The sequence below is a fragment of the Apium graveolens genome, chromosome 6, assembly GCF_009905375.1.
Source record: "Apium graveolens cultivar Ventura chromosome 6, ASM990537v1, whole genome shotgun sequence".
In the NCBI taxonomy this organism is placed as follows: domain Eukaryota; kingdom Viridiplantae; phylum Streptophyta; class Magnoliopsida; order Apiales; family Apiaceae; genus Apium; species Apium graveolens.
In genome coordinates, this window is record NC_133652.1 from 49,472,838 (window position 1) to 49,482,535 (window position 9,698).

Consider the following 9,698-nt stretch of genomic DNA (forward strand, 5'->3'; position numbering starts at 1 on the left):
AAAAACTGTACAACACACCCCCGCAATGTTTCATTGCGGTGGATACTACCACCCGCAATGAATCATTGCGTTTGGGTTGTTTATTTTTGTTCTTTTCTTTAAAATTAGAAAATTAATCAAAAAAATATTAAAAAATAGTTTCTAGACTTATTATATTTCATTTAATATGTTAAATTTTAATTTCAAAATATTAATGTTTATAAGAGTAACTTAATTATAATATGCAACTATTTTACATAGTTTTGTGAATATTTGACACAATAGTTGTGTCAGATGATATTTCTTGACATATAAGTTATAAAATATTAATTTCAAATATCCAATTATACGGATGTTAAAATATAATTATATATTTAATATGTTAAATTTTATTTTTAAAATATAAATATTTATAAGAGTAACTTAATTATAATATGCAACTATTTTACATAGTTTTGTTAATATTTGGCATAATAGTTGTGTTAGATGATATTTCTTGACATATAAGTTATAAATTATTAATTTCAAATATCGAATTATACGGATGTTAAAATATAATTATATATTTAATATGTTAAATTTTATTTTCAAAATATAAATGTTTATAAGAGTAACTTAATTATAATATGCAACTATTTTACATAGTTTTGTTAATATTTGGCACAATAGTTGTGTCAGATGATATTTCTTGACATATAAGTTATAAAATACAAATTTTGACGATCCAACTGTACGGATGTTAAAATATAATGATTATAATCATATCAAAAAATTATGATAATAATACATATTAAAGACACCGCTCTTAAAATATATAAATAATATTAAAGTTTTATTAATATATGTTAGTATTAAATTATTAATATTAATAACTATTTAATAATTTAAATATTTTTTTCATTTTTTTCCTACAACATTGTTTCATTGCACCTTCTGCAATGAAACAATGAAGCAGTGATTTAATTTCTTAAATAACAAAAAATCATATGTTAATGAATTAATTTATTTCCGATAATAACGTAGTTAAAAAGTATATAATTATTTTTTTATAGGTAACGAAAATTCGATAAAATTTCATTTTTTTAGTTTTTCACATTTTCAAATTTTAGCATTATATTTGTTTATTAAAATTTAAAATTGATAAAATAAATTGGACAAGTACAAGAAAAATAAAATATTAAATAATTTATTTCATTCAAATATAAATGGAGTACATTCAAATATTTTTTTTAAATAAAATACATAATAACTTCAATATTTTATTCCGACGAGAATGATCAAGCTTTAACGGTGTTGGAAGAACCGCTTTTATCACTCTTATCGTCGTCTTTCTTTTTCTTCAACTTTTCCGCCTACATTTTCGCCTCATTTTCCTTTTTTCGCTCAAGCGCCATTTGAATACGGCGGAGAGCTATTGTCATGTCTTCTTCTCCTTCGGGCCCGTCGTAAGCCACATCATCGATAATTACCTTGTTATTGTCCAAATCATAGTAGAAAACCATTTTTCAGAAAATAGAGAAGAGAATGTTGAGGAGAAAATGTAGAATGAAAATAAAGAGGAGAATGTTGAAAAGAAATGAGATTACAAGAGCTATTTATAGGCTGAAAATCTGAATTTTATAATCCAAAAATTAAATTTAGGCACAGAAAAAAATATTGCGGAAGCTGAGGGAAGGACTGTTGAATAAATTACCGCAATGAAACATTGCGGCAGGAACAACTGCCGCAATGAAACAATGCGGTGGGTCGGTCAACCTTCTCAACTTTTGACCAGTCAATTCTTATTAATATTGGCACATAAATTGGGAGAAACCAGTCAATTCTCAACTTTTGCACAAAAAATAAGTTTGAATTCACAAAAAAATATAAAATTAATAATATTATTTTTTAAACTAAATTAACTCATAGGATAATTTAAAGAAAAATTACAGAAAAAATAAAATTGATAAATTTTATTATTAAAATTGATAATATTTTAAAATATTACTTTTACTTATATTTAATGTTAACATATTTTAAAAAATTAATTACTGTTGAATATTAATATTATTTTTATACTTTTAATAAATAAGTGGAATATTAATATTAGTTATATAAATAGGAAATTATATTTAATTAAAAAAAATGACATATAATGCTAAAGGGCATTAAAAGCTAAAGAGAGAGGTAGTTGGGGCATTAATGTGACGGCCTCAACCCCGGGGTCAGGAGTTGACGACACCAAACACAATAACCAAAATATAAACAACAAGATAATTATTAAAATATAGTAACTTGACCCCAAACCAAGATCCGATCCAGGTTCAAGTATAATTCAGATTCACACTATTACAGCCCATTTATTTAACATCTAACACACTCTAACTTTATTCAGCAACTCATCAGACCTCATGGCCTGATACACACTACCTCAAAGGAGCCGGGTCCAGTAGGGGCAGGAACATGGGTCTGTCTGACTGGTCTTCTAGGCATCTGCGAGATATACATAACAGTTTGCAAGGGTGAGCGTAATCGCTAAGCAGCACCAACATATGAATAACAGATTAAAAACAGTAACGTAACAATAATAGGAACAAAGCTGTAATCATGATATCAACATTTTATAATGAAAATCAGAGATAACTGGATATCATTAACTAGCATGCTTTATCAAAACAACATAGTAGTGTGTTGTGTAAATACCAGAGTCCAATTTTAGCATGCTAATCACTTTTATGAAACCGTTGTATCAACTACTCATGCTCTTATGTAAATCACAAATCCCAATCAGATACATAGCGGATATGTGAAGACAGCTGATCAGGCTATCAATACCAAACGGCTCTAACTGCCATCTCATTAACCTGTTCCAGAACTCAGAGACTAGCTAGGTCTCTGACCTGCTGGACTAATCGGTTTAAGAGTGCGCGCAACCGAATTAGCCTCTTACGCCACCTCAATAGGCCTACTCTTGCCCCAATGTATCCCATATCTGACCATTTTATCCAGTTTTCGAAACACTTGTACCTATCTCATTTTCAAAATTATTTATTTAACCAGCACACATATAAAATCCAGTTCGCAAATCATTTCATTCGAGATAGGTACCTTTCGAAGTTACTTCTCCCCAAAACAATTTGAAAACAATGATTTATAACTATGGGGATACGCAACTTAAAACGTTTCTGTTCCATTACGAAAGTAAAACAATTAGCTATTCATATGCACTGAACCATAAAAGAATGGTCAGGGGTACTTGCCTTGCAACGCTTTACAAAATCCTAAGTAGCTTTCACGCTGACTTTGATCCTGGAAAAACTCGACTAGGATCTACAATACAGAGTACCCTAATTAGTTATACCGACATGCTTGATATCCTCAAATCCTAATTACTCAATCCGATAACCCGACTCGTATAATCATTATACACATAATCACATAATCACGTAGTCAGAACACTATAAGGGGTAACACGTAGAACATAATTATGTACATTTATAATATATTTTTAGAAAATTTTGGCAGCATCTTATTTGTTTATAAGACTACCCGTCGATTACAGTCGACGTCAATAATCCACAACAATCCACAATATCACTTCATTATTTTATAAAACATGCATCCCAACATTATTCGAAATTAATTATTTAGGTCCGAAAATACTTTACGTAATTACTTTATTTATCTATAGAATTTAGGACTCAGAACATCGTTATCACCGTCCACCGTCGACTCACCAAAGTTCATCGTCAACGGCGGCACAATTTATTGGCGCCCGGTATAATACGGGTTCCCAAATAAATTATACCGATTAATATTATTTCCCGCAACGAAAGTTTTAATTTCACGAATAATAATCATTTATTTTTCTGCAGAAAAAGAGAATAGGAATTAAAATTATAACAGTTAGCCCACTGCAAAGCCCAGCCCAACAGTCAACCCAACTGTAAGGCCCAACAAAGAAACCCAACAACAGAACCAAGCCCAACAACCATGAACACAGCTGCACACACTGCACAACCATCTTCCACCGCACACACGGCCTCACGGCTATCACAAGACACACACACAACACAATTACACACACACACCATTACACAGGGCACACACATATATACCAATATATATATACATGCATAAACCAACTGAGCAACAGAGTCACCAAGCTCACCGGAATAAAAGCACGGCGGCGGTGAAACCGGGGTAACAGGGGAAGCCGGAGAAGAATGCCGGAAAATAGAGAAAGAACGGGGAAAAAGAAACAGGAAGGGAGAGATACAGAGGGAGAGAGATAACGAGAGATAAGAGAAGAGAGATTAGAGATTTCGAGAGAGAGAGAGAGACAACAGGCCGAGTAACACAGTGAAAGGGGAAACCCCCTTTAATTTTTTTTATTATTTTTTCCTTTCTCCTGCTTACAACACGTGGCAATGCAAATACTGAGAAGCTGACACGTTGTTTTTGTGATAATTATAAAGATTTAAAGACCTGCTTTGCCCCGGGATTCAAAATTAACGGGTTGAGGTGCACGAAAAACAATTCCCGAAAATTACAAAAATAATATCAAAATATCATAAATAACCCGAAGTTTACAAAGACATAATTTTTAAAACACTTTTTAAGGTGCTCTTCGTATCCGCTTTTAAACAAATAAAGAAATGACGCGCGGTGAAACGATTCCCGAAAATTTCCAAAATAATTTTAAAATTCTCAGAATAATGCAAACTTAATAAAATATAAGTTCCATGATTTTTAAGGAATTCCTGAATTAAATATGGATTTTACAAGTAAACACACTCAGAAAATCATTTAAAAGTAAATAATTAATAAAATATTGATTTCTAAATTTTATAAAGTCCTAAAAATAATTATTGAAATAATAAAATTATAAAACCAATTTTAGAAATAACCCAAGTATTTATGGAATTACAATTACAATAAAATTACTTTTACAAGCGAAATAAAATCATATAACTCACTAATAAATCACACAATTCAATCTCACATAACAACAAATCATAAATAATTAAATAACAATCAGTAACCGCTGCCAAAATCAATACACACATTTTATTTAATTATTCAAATCTTTATTACACTTTTAAATATTAAAGTAAAAAGAAAAATACACGAGTCGTTATATCATTTCCCCCTTAAAAAGATTCTGTCATCAGAATCTGACTTAACTAAACAGATGAGGATATTTATCAAGCATGTCTGACTCTAATTCCCAAGTAGAATCTTCTACTCGAGGATATCTCCATAAAACCTTCACTATAGGAATCGACTTATTCTTAAGGACTCGTTCCTTTCGGTCTAGGATTTGAATCGGTTGTTCCATATAGGACAAATCTGGTTGAAGCTCAATCGATTCATATTCTATGACTTGATTTGAATTAGGGATATAGGGGTTTAACATAGATACGTGGAACACATTATGAATGTGCTGCCACTGCGGTGGTCGCGCTATCTTATAAGCAACCTTTCCTACTTTCTTCAAAACTTCAAAGGGTCCTATAAATCTAGGGCTAAGTTTACCCTTCTAACCAAATCGTATTAACCCTCTCCAAGGTGATACTTTTAGTAACACCAGAGCTCCTATCTCGAAGTCCATATCTATCCTATACAAATCCGCATACTTCCTTTGTCTATCTTGGGCTGCTTTCAACCTTTTCTGAATCAACACTATGGCATCTCTAGTTTGCTGAACCAATTCAGGACCTAACACTTTCTTTTCTCCTACCTCATCCCAATACAACGGTGATCTACACTTACGTCCATACAAAGCTTCGTAGGGTGGCATCCCGATACTGGCATGATAACTATTATTATACGAGAACTCAATCAAAGGTAGATGCTCATCCCAATTACCTTTAAAATCCAAAACACAGACCCTCAACATATTCTCTATGGTCTGAATCGTTCTTTCACTTTGGCCTTCCGTCTGAGGATGATAAGCGGTGCTCATATTCAACTTCGTTCCTAGGCATTCTTGAAATTTAGTCCAGAACCTGGAATTAAATCTCGGGTCTCGATCTGACACTATAGAAACAGGCACTCCATATTTGGTAACTATCTCATTCAAGTATAACTTAACTAACTTTTCCAACGAATACCTTTCATTGACCGGAAGGAAATGCGCCGACTTAGTCAACCTATCAATGATTACCCAAATAACATCATGATTCGTTCTCGTCCTTGGCAATCCTACTATAAAATCCATAGCAATCTCTTCCCATTTCCACTGGGGAATCTCCAAAGGTTGTAACAATCCACTCAGTCGTTGATGCTCTGTTTTCACCGTTTGACATACATGACACTTACTTACCCAACTGGCAATATCCTTCTTCATTCCTGGCCACCAAAAGTTTCTCTTCAAGTCTTGATACATCTTAGTACTACCAGGGTGGATAGAAAACCTAGAGTTATGCGTTTCCTGCAATACCTCGTTCTTCAATTCCGTTACATTAGGAATCCAAACTCTGGATGAAAATCTATACATCCCTTGGCTATCTTTTTGAGTACACAACTCTTCTCCTGTCAAAGTATCTGACTCATGTTCCATAACTCCTTCTTGACACCTTTTGATCTTTTCCATCAATGCCGGTTGGAAAGTAACTTCATATAGTTGCTCCTGACTTTTGCTAGGTACTCGGACCTCAATCTCCATTCTTTCCAAGTCTTGTGCTAATTCTTCCGCAATCTTAACCATATTCAGCCTTTCCTTTCTGCTCAAGGCATCAGCCACCACATTGGCCTTACCTGGGTGATAGTTAATCGAACAATCGTAGTCCTTAATCAATTCCAACCACCTTCTCTGCCTCATGCTCAAATCCTTTTGCGTGAATATGTACTTCGGGCTCTTATGATCTGTATAAATACCGCATTTTTCTCCATACAAGTAATGACACCATAACTTCAAAGCAAATACTATCGCTGCCAACTCAAGGTCATGAACTGGATATTTCTGCTCGTGAGGCTTTAACTGTCTGGAGGCATAAGCAATCACTTTGTCATGCTGTATTAACACACAACCTAATCCTTTCAAAGAAGCATCACTATAGATTACAAAGTTTCCCGTCTCATCTGGTAACACTGAAGCCGTCACTAATCTCCGTTTTAATTCCTGGAAACTTTCTTCACACTTTTCCGTCCAAACGAACTTCTCATTCTTCCTGGTCAACTTGGTCAATGGGGACGCAATCTTCGAGAAATCCTTCACAAACCTTCAATAATATCCTGCTAATCCAAGAAAACTCCTTATTTTCGTTGGTGTCTTCGGTTGCTCCCATTTTGATACGGCTTCAATCTTTACTGGGTCTACTTTGATACCTTCCTTACTTATTACATGACCAAGAAACTGTACTTCCGTCAGCCAAAACTCACACTTAGAAAACTTCGCATACAATTGCTTTTCTCTTAACTTCTGAAGGGCAATCTGTAGATGCATTGCTTGATCTTCCGAATTCTTCGAGTATATGAGGATGTCATCAATAAATACAATAACAAACTTATCCAGATACTCCTTATATACCCTATTCATCAAATCCATGAATGCTGCTGGCGCATTCGTCAATCCAAACGACATCACTAGAAACTCGTAATGGCCATACCTTGTTCTGAATGCAGTCTTGGGGATATCTTCAGGCTTTATCTTCAGTTGGTGGTAGCCAGATCTTAAGTCAATCTTTGAGAAGTAACATGCTCCCTTAAGCTGATCAAACAAATCGTCAATTCGTTGCAAATGATACTTATTCTTTATCGTCAACTTGTTCAGCTCTCCGTAGTCAATACATAATCTCATACTTCCATCCTTTTTCTTCACAAACAGCACTAGAGCACCCCACGGGGAAACACTAGGTCGAATAACTCCCTTATCCTATAATTCCTGAAATTGCTTAGCCAATTCTTTCATTTCCATTGGGGTCATCCGGTATGGAGCCTTAGAAACTGGTTCAACTCCAGGAATCAAATCAATAGAAAAACTCTATCTCTCGATCAGGTGGAAATCCTGGTAACTCTTCTGGGAAAATGTCAGGGAATTCTCTTACTATAGGAATCTCATTCAAAATAGGGGTCTCTTTCTTTTATATCCACCACATGAGCCAAATACGCCTCACATCCTTGCCGCAACAATCTCTTTGCTTGCATCAATAAAAGGAACTTCCTATCTTGTCTCTGCCCTTGGTAACTGATTCTTTTATTATCTGGGGTGTACATAACAACTCTCTTTTTCTTACAGTCTATATTCGCCTTATGTAAAGACAACCAATCCATGCCTAAAATAACATCAAAGTCTCCCAACTCGAAAGGTATTAAGTCAACAAGGAACATATACCTGAAATATCTAGGGAACAACTAGGACAAAATTGTTTTACAGGTACTTTATCTTTATTAGCCACTTCTATGGTCATAGGTTCGTCTAGGTCTTCTAACATCAATTGCATTTTATTCACACAATTCACAAATATAAAAGATTTGGACGCTCCTGAATCAAACAAAACGTTAACAGGTACGGAATTAAGAGTAAGCGTACATGCAACCACATCGGAATCATGAACTGGAGACTTCTGGGTCATCTTGAAAGTCCTAGCTCTAACAGTACTAGTTGCTGGTCCTTGGGACACACTCCTTCCAACATTACCTTGGGTCACTGACTTGCAATTCCTAGCTATGTGTCCCACTTTGCCGCAACTAAAGCAAGTAACTCCTTGAATCTCAGACTTACATTTCGTGGAATAGTGACCATTTTGTCCACACTTAAAACAATTGATATTCTCTCGACACTGTCCACTATGTTTCCTCCCACACGTCTTATAGTCAACCACTGGCTTACTCATTCTCGTCGGGGCAGAGTTAACTGAAGTAGTACCGGGTTTAGCCTGGGGAAAATTCTGCCTTTTGAACCTCTTATTCTTATTCTTGCCAGACCAATGCTGGAACTTCCGACTTGCTATTCCTGATTCTGACCTAGCGGGTCCACTTTCAAATTTCCTCTTCTTCTCACCCTGCTCCTTTGCCGCTAACTTCTGATCACTCTCTATCACTAGGGCAGCCTGAACTACCCAAGTATAGGTCTTGAGTTGTAAGGCTACAACTCCACTCCTTATTTCTGGCTTCAACCCTTGTTGAAACCGCTTCGCTCATTGAGCTTCCGAACTCAAATATTCCAGTGCTATACGGGCCAACTCCGTAAACTTCGCTTCATATTCCGTAACACTCCTATCTCCTTGTTTCAATTCCAAAAATTCCATCTCCATTTGACTCCGGAGACAGTCTGAGAAGTATTTCTCCAAAAACAACTCTGTAAATCTGGCCCAGGGAACTGGACCTTCTCCTTCTAGGGCTCGCGTAGACTCCCATCAATAATTCAAATCATTCCTTAGAAAATAACTAGCATAGTCAGTCTTTAAGTCCTCACTCACCTTGGTGAGCGCAAACGCCTTTTCCATCTCCTTTAACCATATCCTGGCAGCAACAGGATCTACTTCTCCTTTAAACTCTGGGGGCTTCACTGCTTGAAAAGACTTAAAACTAACACCCTGATTTTCCCCTCTCATCTCATGCTGCTGTTGGATCTGTAGTTGTTGCTGTTGGATTTGCTGTTGTTGTTGTTGTATGAGCTGTTGTTGTTGTTGTTGTTGTTGTTGTTGCAATTGTTGTTGCTGCTGCTGGAATTGTTATTGCTGTTGGGCCAGCTGTACAGTCTGCTGACGCAACAAGTTCATCAATTCACTCAT